General features: G+C 47.8%; 1 protein-coding gene across 1 annotated transcript in view; it reads left to right on the plus strand.

Moving 5' to 3' along the window:
- Nucleotides 1-1093: 1093 nt before the first annotated feature.
- The window catches only part of MAP3K14 (mitogen-activated protein kinase kinase kinase 14), a 42003-nt gene continuing 29673 nt past the window's right edge, over nucleotides 1094-13423 (plus strand). The window contains exon 1 of the mRNA XM_061175595.1: nucleotides 1094-1249. The gene's annotated coding sequence lies outside the window, so the exon portion shown is untranslated. The remainder of the gene's footprint in view (nucleotides 1250-13423) is intronic.

Genomic DNA, 13423 nt, shown 5'->3' on the forward strand with positions numbered 1-13423 from the left:
CCACTAGAGCCACTTACCACACCTGCCTGTTGTAAACCACTTATTGGGGTGGGGTGCCCAGGTAGGGGCATATCTTTTATTTTGCAAACTTTTTTTAAGCGTGGAAATATTTTCTTTATTATAAATAAAATACAAGCTCACTGTGGAAACATTGGAAAATATGGAAAAGCAAAAGTTAGAAAAGAAAAAATATCCAAACCTCCCTTAAGCACCTCCCCTACCCCTTCCCCAACGCCCACCCCCACCCCCCATTCAGAGAGAAGCATTGTTGACACCTTGGTGCATATCCAGACTCCAAGTCCTTTTTTTAAATAAGTAAAGCTCTAGTCTTCTTTCTGGCTCCATAACCTGTAAACCCAGCGAGGAGATGCTTCACGCAGCGCTCACACCACGTTGCTTCTCTGGCTGTGGAAAGGGATTGCACCACGCCAGCCGCACGCTCTCACCAGACCTGGGTTTCAAAACACAGGTCTGACCTGCGTAGGCCTTTAGCCCCCCAACCTTCTCGAGGGCAGGCACTAGAACCTACCCTATCCTCAGAGACTCTACAGCACCAGGCTCACAGCAAGTGCTCAATTAAGTGTTTCTAAATACACACCCCTGCCCCGCCCCGCTCCCTCCACAACCAACACACCTGCCTCAGCCGCCACGGCCTGGAGCAAAGAGGAAACACACCCAAAGCCTGGAGAGAGAGCACGCCTCGCCGTCTCCTAGGTAACCAGGTCCTAGGCTGGGGAGGGCCCACGCATGCGCACGCTCACCCTTTCTTCCCGTAACCTCCAGAAGAAAGCAACCCAAAAGATTGCCAGAAGCCGAGCGCGCATGTGTGGTTACACCAACACCCCTACCGCCTCCGCCTTCTGTGGATCAGTCTGCCCAGCAATCTCTTCTCTATAAACACTGTCCGGAAATAGTGCCCATTCCTGGAAACGAGGCCTCGTTAACCAATCGTTGCTTGGGGCGGTAGGACAGAACTGGCTGGGACGCGCTGTCTCATTGGTTAGACTGGAGGGGTGGGCGGGGCCAAGGGTCTAGGTGAGGCCAAAGCAAGGAGGCGCGAAGCGAGGCAAATTTGCTGCCGCCGGCGGAGGCGTGGCCCCGGGGGCGGCCGGGAAGGCGGTGAGGGGGCGGGGCCCGCGGCGGGGCGGGGCGACCGTGGGCCCTGAGAGCAGCGGTCGGCGACCGGCGGCGGGAGATCGTGGACGAAGGGAGCGCGACACTCGCTGGTGGGGAGATCGGCGCTCGGCCGGTAGGTGACTGGAGCGAGTCCCGAGGCGAGGGGCAGAGGGGATGGGTCGCTCCTCAACCCGGGGCCGGGCTGCGGCCTGGCCCGCCGCCCCGGAATGGCGGGGGGTCGGCGGCACGGCCGGGGGACCCACTCGCGCGCGGGCCCTCGGCCCTGGCGGCCGGCCGCCGGCGCTCTCTCACTCACGCTGCCAGGGCCACGGTCTCACGCCGTGCTCAACCAGCACACCCACAGGCCACACGCTCGCCCGAAGCGCGCGCAGGGACGCCTTGCTTCCCCTTCTCCAACATCCTTGTTCCTCTGCGACAAGCTGCCCCACCGCCAGGCCTGCCCCTCCTGCTCTGTTCCCTGGGTGCCCCCCAGGATGAGGGCTCACCTCGGCACCGGCCAGAAGGTGCCTAACGCCCAGGTGCGCCGGGTCCGTGAGCCCTCCCACCTGTCCGGGCAGTGAAACCCTCAGGCCTTTCCTGGGAAGTTCTGGGGTCACACCCCGAGCCTGGGAGAAGAGGCAGAACCTGCCCTTGGCACCCAGCGGGGCAGTGCAGGCTACTCGCAGCATCCTCTTTCTCTCCCTGACCCCTCTGTAATTCTTCTGTCCATTCCACTCAGGACTTTATCTGTCGGCTCAGATAAAATATCCCATCTTGGAAGCCCATCGTGGCCCTGGCAGCCTGCAGCCACCGGCACCAGGCAGAAGGAGGCCACTTGTAAAGTACAGAGTCCCACCTGCCCGGGAACCTCCTCGGTGCTGGGTAACTTCAGAAAAAGCCGTTTTTTCCTAATTGAAGTTAAAATATTGCTCTCGGTCCTAAGGGTGGACTAGGGGATGAATGGAGAAAAGAGACAGAAATCAGTGGTGTAAATGGTAAAATTATTATTTTTTAACTGGGGGACAGTGAGTACCTGTCCCTTGATTAAGAACTTGAAAAGCAAATGAAGTTAAATGATGAGAGATGGGGCCTAATACAGAATAGAAGTCTGAAGTTTATTCCAGGAAAAATGTTGAAAACCCCTTGACTAGAAACATGGTCTTTCTGAAAGATTAGAGGGAGATAGTATCTTAACATTAGTGATGTGTTTTTTACTTAGTATCTTCATACTTGTAACCTCCTTTTCCCTTCAGATGTCCGTGTGATAAGATAGTTAGTATTGTCCTGCTTTAGAGGTGAGGCACCTGAGGCAGGTGTGTGTTTGTTGGGGGCGGGGATGTAAATAGATCTGGCCTAATGCCTCATAGCTAGGACTCAGGGTGAAGACTTGAACCTGGGCCACTGGAGTCTTTCCCAGGCTCCTTCCCGTGGACCAGGACCACATTTATGGGACTTAAGATGCAGGACAGAGGGAGAAGTGTTTGCTGGGGTATTTATGCTTTTAACATGAGAGAACAGGTGCTTGTCTTACAAAGTGTTTGGATTTACTCTTGGTGTTTTTTAAGTGATGTCAAAGACAGTTCCTTTGGTGCAGCAATGCCAGACATCTGAGATTTTCAGACACCTTGAGGACATCCTCGTTTATTTTGAAGGGTGTGGTGAACTTCTCAGAAGGCCTCAAAGTAAAAGTACTAGTCTCTGACTTTAATTTTAGAAATATATACCCAGGTATATGTTCCAGCACTTTTGTGAAATCAGACAGCAGTAAGCCGCCAAGCTTTAGGTCACCTTCTGACTGTTTTCAGAGTCTAAGGAGCAGTTAGTTCTGAAGGGGGTTTTTCGCCCCTGGTATTGTCAGTTAGAGTTTGCGGGAGCGGCACCACAGAGACCCTGCCAAATGAGCCTTCATCTATTAAACAAAAATGTCTGGTTGGCCATTTCGCCTCAACAGACGGAGGTTTGGTTCCTCATTTTGGTGCTCCTGTTGAACACTGACTCCATTGTGATCTGCTTGGAGTGTTTGTATATCACTTAATGTTGAGAAGCAGGCCTGCCCTGATTGGTTGTCCAACTCCAGGCAGCTGTTGTGATTTTGTTTCGTGCGTGGTAACAGTTCATCCTGACCAGGGTCTGGTGAGAGATCTGTAGATATGTGAAAGAGGTAAAGCCCGATCCAGGGTTGTTTTCCTCATTGTTGGCACCCTCTTAAGAGTGTCCTATCACTTTGGCCTGCAAAGTCACTTTTAATTTCCTATTTTTTTTCCTGTCTCGATGGACAGCACATGAGCTTTCCTAACAGGCCTGCCTGCCTTGATGAAGAGCTGAGAGATTAATGTTGGTTGACCTGACACATGTTTTTTCTGGGAGAGTAATTAAGAAATCTTAAGGGCTTCCCTGGTGGCGCAGTGATTGAGAATCTGCCTGCTAATGCAGGGGACACGGGTTCGAGCCCTGGTCTGGGAGGATCCCACATGCTGCGGAGCAACTGGGCCCGTGAGCCACAACTACTGAGCCTGCGCGTCTGGAGCCTATGCTCCACAACAAGAGGGGCCACGATAGTGAGAGGCCCGCGCACCGCGATGAAGAGTGGCCCCCGCTTGCCGCAACTAGAGAAAGCCCTCGCACAGAAGCGAAGACCCAACATAGCAATCAATCAATCAATCAATCAATAAATCTTTAAAAAAAAAAAAAAAATCTTAAAACCAAATTCAGTCCTAAATCAAAAAGTGTAAGTCAGCTTGATACACACATAGGCAGCATCTTTTGTACCAATGGCTTCCATCATCTCAGAGGTGTTTTTTTTTTCCTGGCAAAAGGTTAAAATGCAACTAAAATTCTGCTTTCATGATTAATAAGTCACTACCGCAGTTGTGTCTGATGCTTCCTGTTTGCCCCATTTTAGTATTTCAGTTAAACTGGAAACATCTGAGCCTTATGGGCACTTTTGATGGCACCAACGTGAAATTGGCGGGAAGGGGGACAGTTCCCTGTCAGTGGATTTAGGGAGCTTTAAGGATAAGCCAGCCTCTCTGGCCGCCGCACGCCTGAGATCGTTCAGCAGGAAAAGGAATGGGGGTTGAGCGCCTTCAAGGGGTAGGTGAGCGTTTAGAGTGATGCACGTGTGAAGGCTTTGCATTTGCTTGGTGATGCTGACTGAAATGTTGAAAGCAGTAGATGAGAAATGGAAGGCCAAACATAGGGCAGATTGTGTGGTAGAATGTTTCAGTTGAGCTGAGCGAGACACTGAAATATGTTGGATTTGGGGTCTTCAGTTCTGGCCTTGTCTTACTGCCTGAGTGACAGTGCAGAGAAAAGTCACTTTTTCTCAGCAGCCTGTGCACCCTTCTTTGTACTCTATCAATAGTTTAAAAGATCCCCTTCCTGTGGTTGCCAAGGTGGGGGGGTGGGGTTGGATTGGGAGTTTGGGATGAGCAGATGCAAGCTATTACATATAGAATGGATAAACAACAAGGTCCTATTGTATAACACAGGGAACTATATTCAATATCCTGTGATAAACCATAATGGAAAAGAATATGAAAAAGAATATATATATATGTATAACTGAATCACTTTTCTACACACCAGAAATTAACACATTGTAAATCAACTATACTTCAATTAAAAAAAAAAAAAAGATCCCCTTTCCCTTGCTATTTTATACCCTTTAATCTCTTATCCTCTTGATATAAATCCCTTGAAATTATATGGCATCCAGAGTAATGGTACTTAGTGGCTATTTTCTGTATTTTCTCACAATACTCCCGTAAAGAAAGGCAGGGACAAAGATCAGGAATGTGAGGCCTAGTAAGGAGAAATAAAGGGGATGAGATTACTCAGGAAATCAGTGTCATGCCTAGAAGCTAAACCCACGTTTCTTGATATCTAGTTCACTGCCTCTTCTACTAACTTACTCATGAAAGGGTAAATTGTTTTCTTTTTTTTTTTTTCCGAAACAGGTCAGTTTTGAATATAACTAAACCAGGGTAGCTGCTTTATTTATCTATTTATGTTAACAAGTATTAATTAATAAGTGTTAACAATTAATTATTAGTTGATATTGATTATCCATAATAATTATTAACAAAAGTCTAAAAGATGAATAGAGCATCCTCTGGGCGAGTCTGCTTATCCCCGTTTTACAGATGCAGAAATTAAAGCAGAGTGGTCAAGTGATTTGCCCAGAGCGGTAGAGCAAGTCCACAGCATCTTCGTATCCAACTTGGGGGTTTAGGCTGTCGGGTCAGGTCCAGGTCTGCCACTGTCTGCCTGTGTGACCTCAGGCAAATCACTTCACTTCTCTAAGCATTGGGTGCCTCGTCTGTAAATACTTCGTGGTGTTGTTTTGAGTAGAAAAGGAGAGAATGTATGTAAAGTGCTGAGCTCGGTGCCTGGCACAGAATAAGCCATAGGACACAATGGCTATAACTGCTGATGGTGGTTGTAGTAGTAATCGCAGTACTAGTAGTTGCCGATTACCACTTTGACTAGACCTGTTTTCTGTAAGATGACGTCAGTAAGGGTCACACTGCCTGATAAGGGCAGTCATTTTCTCAGCAGGACCTCCCGGGGGACATTTATTCTGTCTAGAGGGTTTAGCTGTCAGGTTTTCCCTGTCTTACACTAAATACTGCCCTTACCACCCTCCAAACGAGTCTAAAAAACCTCCGGCTCTGCCTGGTCAGAGTTGGTGAGCCTAACCCTTGGCCACCCTCGGCCCTCCCAGGACTCTGAGCAAGAGGCAGAGCTGAGCCTTTCTAGGGCCGTCCTGTGTCCCCCGTGCAGCGAAGTGGGTCCCAGCCTTAACTCTGGAAAAAAAGGAAAACACTGTGTAGAATATAAGTCAGCAAGGACTCATTCTTCTCTGTTTGGGAGACCAGGAGGGAAACCTGGGTTCTGTGGGGCAAGGTTCCCACCACCATGTGGCAGCCTCAGCTCACTACGCTTTGTTGCCTTATTGCCAGTCTGGGGGCCCTGGATCCACAGTCAGGGACTTGCAGATTTCCCTTTAAATCACCCAAGAAAAAAACCAGTTTCACATTATATTTTAAATTCTTTTTTTTCCCCTTCTTAATACAAAACAAAAATACAGGCTCCCACCAGGCTGACGTTGCCTTTAAATAACATTTTGTTTTCTCTTGGGGAAGCTTCCTTCGTGGCCAAAGAGTCATTTCTAGAGTGAACCTAGTTTTTAGAAAAAATAGATCACCGGATGTCAAGCCTCGTGTGGAGCTCGGTTCAGATGAAAATGAAACCAGCAGATCTGGAGTGGCAGCTCCACACTTCACTTCAGGCTGCAGGTGAGAGGCAGAGTGTGTCTGGGCCCAGCTCGGTAACTGGTCGGCCCCACAGGGTGCATTTGATAGGCGCCTTAGTCATTTTCCAGGCAGCTTTGCTTAGGTGAGCAGAGCACTTTCTCTGGAAGGTGAGTCACCCTTGCAGGGGTGTAGGTGACAGGCGATTTATTCCCCAGCTCAGTCGCAGAGGAAGTCTTGAACAGACCTTGTTGAGAAGCCCTCTGCCAAAGATCATGTTCATTTCGGTCCAAGGGCTTTGGAGGCAGGGGTAAGGAAGCAAACCGAAGGCTCCCGGGGCTTGCGGACTGACAGAGAGATGGATCCCCCGGCAGGGGGTTCATGTGGACCCGGCACAGAGCCCAGATCAGCAGTGTCACTGCACTCTTGAGTCCAGCCACCTTGAGGGTGGAAAATGGCCCACTTCCAGTGAGAGTCAACAAAGAAGCAGGAGGGGAGCTTTGGCTCTAGGGAGCTGGGAAACCCCTTGGCAAAAAGCAGAGAGATACATACCATACTTTGGTGTGAAAGGCCTTTTGGGGAACCCTTTTCTACCTGCCTTCCTTTTCGCTGCCTGAGTTGGAGGCTCTGAAGAGCTCCAGTGATTAGGAAGACTAGATTCAACCCTGGCTTTCAGGAAACTTTGGAATTCTGAGCCTGCCACACTTCTGGAACCAGTGTTTGGACTCAGAAAGAAGCTGCAGGGCTTCCCTGGTGGCTCAGCGGTTAAGAATCTGCCTGCCAATGCAGGGAACACAGGTTCGAGCCCTGGTCTGGGAAGATCCCACATGCCACGGAGCAACTAAGCCCGTGTGCCGCAACTACTGAGCCTGTGCTCTAGAGTCTGCGAACTACAACTACTGAGCCCGCGTGCCACAACTACTGAAGCCCGCGTGCCTAGAGCCCGTGCTCCGCAACAAGAGAAGCCACCGCAATGAGAAGCCCGCGCACCCCAACGAAGAGTAGCCCCCACTCGCCGCAACTAGAGAAAAGCCCACGCGCAGCAATGAAGACCCAACACAGCCAAAAATAAAATAAATTAAATAAATTAATTTATTTAAAAAGAAGAGAAAGAAGCGGCAGAGGGAACTCCTGAGCCATCTCTTCACCCGGTTTCTGGATGCTGTGCCTTCTGACCTTCTTACCACTAAAACCGTGACCAGGTATCCTTCAAGGCAAAGAGTTTGTTCAGACTCTGTGTTCTAGACCAGTGCAGTTGGTGTTGAACTTGACTGCTGAGGGTCAAGGACCTCTCTAAGCAATGTCCAGATCACCCCACCAGGTGGGCTTGACTTTATTGAAGCCACAGGGGAAGAGCTAGTATTACCTTGTTTCCTTTATCTGTTGCAGGCTCCCCTCCAGCCCCCCCTACCCACACCTCATCCATCTGGACTAGCCAGCAGTCACTTTGGGTGGGCATGGCTAAGTGACCTTAGGCCTGAACCACTCTGTCAAGAAAGAGCTATTTGAGTTATAGCCTGGAAATGATCATAACTGTTTGCGTGCTCTGTTTTAAAAACGAGAAAATGGTGACCCCAAGAAGCTGAGTTGCCCAAGGCTACACGGCTAGTTAATTGCAGAATCTGAACTAAAGTCCAGGCTCTTTGCGCTGTGCTGTGCTGCTCTTTGAACAAAAGAACTACTCCTGGAGTAGGAATTGTATTTTTTTAACTAGCTCCTCCTTCATATCCACACCCAATCCCATCACTCCTGGCCTTTCTTCAAGCTTTGCCAGACCTGGGGAGGGTGGAGCCAAAGCGGCAGCTGCTCTGAGTCTAAGAAAAAGTAAACAGAAAGCTATTTATTTGACACTCTCTTGTACTATGAGGTTCGTGTAACCAAAAGGAGGTGAAGGTTGATAAGAAAATACAATTCTGGGCAGGGTTACCCGGAAGTCTCAAAGGTTGCCTACACCTGTAGGTCACTGTCCTACCTCACCAGGCAGTATCTTACCCAAAGTGGGTCTTCAGTAGCTATGAATGATTGATTGTGAGGCTACAAACCCACTGGGCACCATGAAGCTCCTCTGCATCTTTCTCCTGTTGTGTTACCTGTGGTGTGCAGGTAGCCAGAAGACCCAGAGTAGTTGGGCGTCATTCCCTCGGGATCCGTCCAGCTCCTCTCAGTGAAGAGGCTCTTTCTTGTGGGCAAAGCTCAGTGTCACATCTAGATGGTGGCCTCCATAAGTGCAAAGAGCTGTTGTATCTGAGGTCCACCACCCACCTTCTGCTGACTGCGACATTTCCTTTTATCAGAACAGAATTAGTCCTGGTCAATACTAGGGATGGGTGGGAGGCTTGGGAGGAAGGGGGCTTTGCCAGCCTCAAATGAGGATGCTATTGCCAATTAAGATTAGAAATGGAGGGACTTCCCTGATGGCACAGTGGTTAAGAATCCTCCTGCCGATGCAGGAGACACGGGTTCGAGCCCTAGTCTGGGAAGATCCCACATGCCGCGGAGCAACTAAGCCCATGCACCACAACTACTGAGCCCGCGCTCTAGAGCCCACGAGCCACAACTACTGAGCCCGTGTGCCACAACTACTGAAGCCAGCACGCCTAGAGCCCATGCTCCGCAACAAGAGAAGCCACCGCAATGAGAAGCCCTCCCACCGCAACGAAGAGTAGCCCCTGCTCACCACGACTAGAGAAAGCCTGCACGCAGCAATGAAGACCCAGCGCAGCCAAAAATAAAATTTTTAAAAAATAATAATAAAAATATAAATAAAGCGTCTGCCTTCCAGAGATCCTCTGCGAACATTCCCTGTCATACCACAGGTCCCAAACCCTTTCCTCCCTTCCTGGGGGAGGACAAGAATGTGACCCTGTGTTGAAAGGGACATGTCCTCAAGCTGCTCACTCAGGCCAGACTGTCAAAGGATGTGTAGGGCAGCATCTGAAACGAGGCCATGATCGGGGTGCCACTGCCAAAGGGCAGAGCTGGACTGTGTACTTCCTTCCATTTACCCCCATACGTTGGAAGCCTTCTGTGGAAAACCAAGTTGTTTGGGTTTCTTGTTTATTCTGAAGTTCCTCAAACTAGTTCCTCAATTTCAGGACCAGTCACCAATAACTACAATGAACTTGATGCCTCTTCCCTTCCAAAGAGGCTGAGCCTGTCTTTCTCCATCTCCGAAAACAGGTAGACCCTGCTTGAAGCCAGTCCCACCTGTGAAAAGCAGAGTTACCAACCAACAGAGGAGGGAAGTGGTTGTGTTGCAGCAGGATTGACCATAGCCCGGGGAACTGCTCCTTGCTCAGAATCCAATCCGAAAAGTTAAATAAGGAGAGTTTTTTCACAAGCAGACCTTGCTTGCAATGATGACCTCAAGGCTTGGCAAGATCCAGAAGTGCATTTTGACTCATCAAAGAAAGCTGGTTGTGTTTGGCACGACTTTAGTGTTGAGGGCAGTTAATGGCACTATAATCTTTGGAAACTGATCGTTATTGAGTGGTACACACTGCAGCCCCCACTTAATCAGAATATTCAGTTACACAGAATACCCCAACCTACAGATTTCAGTGACCCTATGAAATTTTTATATATAACATACATTAAAAATTCCTTGCTGTGTATTGTAGAAAATGAAGTGGTTGAGGTTTTTCTCAATACTACCCCGCCCCCCATTCTCCTGAGTAACTGCCTCTGTGGATCAGTGATGCCCCAGTGGCATCTTTTTTATATGCTATTGGCTCTCCTCATGCAAAGGATTTGAAAGTTGAATTGAAAATGTCGTTGTAATACTTTTCTTTTAAAGTTTATACAATGCCCTATATCAGGGCCTGGAGACAAAGTAATAACCATATTTATGAATTTAGTAACTGATGCTCAACGCTTTGCTATTAAAAACAAAAACAAAAAACAGTAAAATAAGCTCAAGAAGCCTGGAGCCAGGCTTTATAAAATGAATGGTGAATTTGAACTTTGTCATACTGTTGGTCCCTGGGATGGGTCCAGCTGTGCTGGGCATGGGTGGGCTAAGGAACACAGGCCTGCCACATGCTTGGAGTCTTTGATCCCCATTGCCATTTTAAAGTTGCTTTTTCCAAAACATAGGCTGGCTGTGTTTATGCTTCCTAATTGAGATGTTTCCTCCTGGGTCAGTCCCTGGGTTTCTCACTAACAAACCTTTGGCTTGTGGCAGCTTCTGCATTGGGGTCCCAATTTTTAAAGCTTGAATCGTTTGAAAATGGATTCAGTGTCATGGTTAAGAGTATGGACTTTGACATAAAAGAGTCCCACGTGCAAATCCTGCTTCTGCCACTTCCTTGCAGTGTGACCATGGGAAAATTACTTGACCTACTGAGCCTCAATTTATTCCTCCATGTAAGGGGAATGATACTAGAGTTATTGTGAGGATTCAAGAAGTAATACATAGCAAACATTGCCTAATGTACCTAATACATAGCAAACAATAATAGCTGTCATTATTATTTTTATTATTATTGACAACCAGCATGTAATTCTGTGTATACATATAGCAGCAGATTGTTGAAAACACCCAAAGATGTCCACAGGACAACTGATTTCGGCTCTAGGTGCCGAGGAGTTCTGGGTCCTTGTTCTTTGTGCACTGGTGGGTCATTCTTGAGTCCATTCAGAGCTGAGGCACTGCCAGGAGAGAGAGGCTGGATGGCGTGTGCAGAATGCTCTTCAAAGAACAACCCCCTCAGGAATTCCCTGGCGGTCCAGTGGTTAGGGCTCTGCGCTTCCACTGCAGGGGACACGGGTTCGAGCCCTGGTCAGGGAACTAAGATCCTGCATGCAAGGCGAAGCCAAAAAAAAAAAACCAAACAAACAAAGAACACCCCTGTCACGGGTGGTCCTTTTCCTGCTGGCCGCTTCTGCCTCCCTGCTCTTGGGATGCTCCCCTCCTCCTTTGACAGTGCCTGTTCCAGACTTTCCTTCCAACACTAGGGCTGCTGGCTGGTGGGTTTCAGCTCTGCACAGGCGAGGACTGTCAAACAACTGGCAATTCCAGTCCCGGAAAGGACTGCTCATCTTGTAACAGCTTCCCTCTCCCTGGAGGTTCTGCTAATGTTTCTAGAGCATCCCCTGTGTGCCAGGCACTCTGTTGGCCATTTAAACATTGTTTCTTGTATTTAATTGTCCTGTAAAATCCTGTTATGTACATTTGAGGATCCTTATTTAACAGATGAGATACCTGAGTCTCAGATTAAGTGATCTGCCCATGGTTACACACCAGAATGTTAAGACTAAGATTCAAACTCAGATCTTTTGATGCCAAGACCATCCTGTTAAGTAGCTGGATGGCCATCCCTCAGGATCATTGAGTGCTATGTTGGAATAAATGACGTCCAGGGCCCTTCTGATCCCAAGGTCATTTTGAGATTCCTTGATCATCTATTTATCCACCCACCCATTTGCACCAACTAGATTATAAGCACCTTGAGGGCAAGGATAGTCTTTATAGCAAATAACTAGTGTAGTGTTTGTTAACCACCTGTCCTTAACTGATGGATGCTGCCTACTTCCCTGACACATAGAAACAGGAGAGAAGAAAGGGCCACTAACCCACTAAGAAAAGGGTTACCCAGGAATTCTGATCCCAGCAATTTACCACCTAGAGTTACTTGTAAGAGTGCACAAAGAGGGAATTCCCTGGTGGTCCAGTGGTTAGGACTCTGCACTTTCACTGCCGAGGGCATGGGTTCAATCCCTGGTCAGGGAACTAAGATCCCACAAGCCGCAAGGTGCGCGGCACTGCCAAAAAAAAAAAAACAAGAAAAGTGCACAAAGAAGTGAATAAAGGTGTTGTTTTGCAATATTACTTACAAGAATAAAAAATGGAAACAATTTGAAAATCCATCCATAGAAGAAAAAGTGGGAAAATGATAGTACATCTGTACCATAAAATCTTATGGAACCATTAAAAAGAATGAGATAGATCTACATACACTGAAATGGAACAGTATTCATAATTTATTGTTAAGTGAAAGAAGCAACGTGTAGAATATTATGTATGTATAATCCTATGTTTATTTTAAAAATAGTCCCAAACTCTATGTTCGTGTATGTACAGTAATGGAACTAGAGGGGTTTACACCAAACCTGTTTCTAACATTGCAGGGAGAAGGGAATGGTGCAGGGATTTTTTTTTTTAATATATACACTTTTTGTATTGTTTAATTTTTTATAATGAACAAGTATTATATTTGTATTTGAAAACAAAATAAAGATTTTTTTTTCTTTTTTTTTTAAAAAAAAGCAGCGTCAGATATACAAGGAAGCAGCTTCAGATATACTAGCCTGAAACCCTTGCCTCTTTCAGGTTCTCCGGGTTGGGACCAGCCCTCAGATCCTACCCCTTGACATCAGCAGCCATGGAGGGGCCAGTGGTTTTCTCTCAGGTCCAGTTCTGCTGTTTCCCACTCTTTATGGGGCCACTTGTGCCCACGAGCATGTCTTTCCCAGCATCTTCACCGCTGCATACACTTGTCATTGGATGGTTATAAAGTAAAAGCAGGGAAGCACTGGCCATCAGAGTTGAGGACGGCTGGCACAGCGATCGCTGAGCACCTTCCTGCTTCTTGAGTCACAACGGATGAAACTCACAGTCCCCCGGGGAAAACTAGAAAGAGAGTGAAATGAAAACCAAAACCAGGAGGGACAAGCTTACCCATCTCCAGCTTCTGTTTTAGCGGCCCTGCTGCCAGAACTCACTGAACAGCCCCCGAGGTTCTGGCAAGGTTTCCTGTGTGTGTGGTGTGTGTGTGCGGGGTGAGGAAGCAGTCATCACGTATTTATGAAGCCCCAGTCACAGATGTGGACCAGACGCCTCCTAAATTCTCATCCCATACCAAGGGACCTTATTTTAGTTATAGCTTGTTTTCACCATAAAAGTAATACCCCGCAGAGAACATCTCTGGAGGGATATGTAAGAAACTGGTAATGGGGATCCCCTCAGAAGAATGGGGGAGCAGTGGGAAGGACTTACATTTCTCATTGTTTATCCTTTCTGTATTTTATTTTTACCACTTGGAAACATCTGT

The sequence above is a fragment of the Eubalaena glacialis genome, chromosome 19 (genome assembly GCF_028564815.1).
Source record: "Eubalaena glacialis isolate mEubGla1 chromosome 19, mEubGla1.1.hap2.+ XY, whole genome shotgun sequence".
NCBI classification, from domain to species: Eukaryota; Metazoa; Chordata; class Mammalia; order Artiodactyla; family Balaenidae; genus Eubalaena; species Eubalaena glacialis.